A 2612-nucleotide genomic window follows, 5' to 3' on the forward strand; every position below is an offset into this window, starting at 1 on the left:
ACAGCAACAACTGCCCTCTGAAATGGCCTAGCAAACCATTCAGTTGAAGGGCAATTAGGGATGGGTGACAAATGCTGGTGTTGCCAGCGATGCCTACATCTCATCAAAGAATAGAACAGGAAAGTAGATTAAAATATTTTGCACTTTTGTTCATAACATAGCTAGAAGATAAGGCAAGTTGTAATGCAAATTCCACACTCATCGAAGAGGATTCTATCCAGAAAATCTGTGATTGTGTAGGTGGTTGGTGAGGGCAAATATGGTCTTGGCTGTGATGTCTTCATGACAGTGAAAAACTGCGACACTGGAAATCAAGGTGGATCTTCCAACAAAATGATTCAAATTAACGTGACTTCCTGCATAACACCCAAATCAAAAGTGTGCAAATTAGCATGAATACATATTTTTAAAAAGAATGTATGCATAAATATATGAATTTGTAATCTTGAGATAAATTTGTTTGCAGGTTGTTTTAAAAATGGTGTCAGACCTTGGAAGTCTTGCAGGAGTTCAAGAGAATAATGGGATCAGCCCAGGAAAATAAGTGGGACTAGGAAATGCCTGGGTGGTGGTGGGGGGTGGGTGGGGGGGTGTTACAGTGAAGGAGGTGATAGACAAGAGTAGCATCAAACTGGAAAAAAGTAACAGGATCAACCACTATAAATCAAAATAAAGCAGCCTTGAGATATAAGTATTCTCAGCTTTCATTCTGGTTTTGTGAAGAACAAACTAAAGGCAATGTGTGGAGACCAAAAATATGTGCTTATATACTGCTCAATGGACCATTTTCTTTTTCAGTTGTATATTTCAGTGAAGATGCTGTAGATGACTTAATGTGGGAAAACTTGGCAAACGTCAAATTTGCAGCAAATATAGCCTTCTCCGCCACCCACAGCAGAGTTTCAGAAAACAGGAAGGGCATATGATTTTCTGGCCAATATTTATCCCTGAAACAACCACTGAGACAAATTATCTGGTCATTTGTTTCATTCCATTTGTGAAATGTGGCTGTTATGTTTGCCTACTTTACAACTTTAAATGTACTTTATTGACTGTGCAGCACTTTGGGATATCACAGGGACAGGAATTGTACTATATATGAGCATTTATTTCTTTCTTGTGTGAAGTTAACATGCTTCAAAGGCCACAGAAATGGTTAAGGGGTGGGTAGAGAGATGTCTATTTTAACTTCAGGTGTCTGATTTACATAGACATTTTCCACTGAAGGGTCATCGTGGCTCGAAACGTTAACTCTATTTCTCTCCGCAGATGCTGTCTGACCTGATGTGTACTTCCAGCATTTTCTGTTTTTTATATTAGAAATTTTAGTTACCAGTCTGTTTAAAAACAAATGTAAGGGACAGCCAAAAGACACTGCATCATTTTTTTAGAGCAAGTTATACCAACCAAACGTGGAAATATACACTAAAACAGTAAAGTACTCAGTGGCCTGGGAGGGGTGGGGGGGGTGGGGAAGAGGTTGATCTAGAAGTGCAGATACACAATTCTTTAAAAGCAGCATTGCAGATGGAAAAATCAATTTCAAAAATACAAACGGCTTTTTTTATAGAGGTATTTTATATCTACAAGTATTGGAAGGTCCACAGTGGGAATATTGTGTTATGTTTTAGACACCATGTTGTAAATTTACTAGGACAACAGGGTGAGAGATTACAGTTATCACAAAGAGCATGAAAAACAAGGGCTGTATTTGCTGCAGCAGAGAAAGTTAAGGATAATCTAATAGATTGTCCAAAGGACAAATGATGACGGATCATTTCTGTTGGTCAGCGAATCGATAACCAGAAACAAAATAATTTTATGATCAGTACTACAAACTTGAAAAATGTTTGTCATGTTAAGGATTATTAGTATATGGGATGCATTATCACCAGTGGCTATTGAGCTGAGTCAGTTATGACATTGAGTGGTGGGGGGGATAAACGCTTGATGGAAAAATGTTTATACGGCACAAGGAAACAGGGGGGAGTTGGATTAGGGTGGATGTGGGAGCTGGCACCTGCACGATGTTCAAATAGCCTTTACTTGCTAAATTATGCACGATCCTATTGCATTGCTTTATGAAACGTCTTGAGAGATTGTGGTGCATTGAGGAGGAGGAGGAGGAGGGAGAGGGATAGGGAGGAGGGGGGGTGGTGGGAGGTGCAATTGCCGTTCTAAACACCCTGCCTTTTCCCCTCCCTTCTCGCATTGTTTGTTCTGAGCTGTAATAACTGCTGCTGCTTTTGCTGCTGGGTGTGTTAAGTGCCCTCATTGCCCCGGCTGTAACACACGTGTAGCATTGCGCAAAAAGAAAGCAATATCCCTGACAACGCTCCCAGCCCCCCCGGGAGAAGGGGAGAGAAGGGGAGGGGGGGGTGGTATTCATTTTGGGGGTCGGGTGGTTTAGGAGGGCTTGACAAGTGTGTGTGTGGGAGGGGAGGGGAGGAAGAGGGGGGTTAGTGCAGAAGGAAAGTGAGATAAAGGAAAGAGCGCCTTTCCTTTAATACACATAATCTATTTAATACGTCAATCATGCCGCCGTTGCCGTGGCAGCGCCTGACGTCATCTCGCCCTGCAGCTCATTGGAGGAAACCCCGTCGCGCTGGAGA

Source organism: Cetorhinus maximus, chromosome 4, assembly GCF_964194155.1.
Source record: "Cetorhinus maximus chromosome 4, sCetMax3.hap1.1, whole genome shotgun sequence".
Taxonomy (NCBI): Eukaryota; Metazoa; Chordata; class Chondrichthyes; order Lamniformes; family Cetorhinidae; genus Cetorhinus; species Cetorhinus maximus.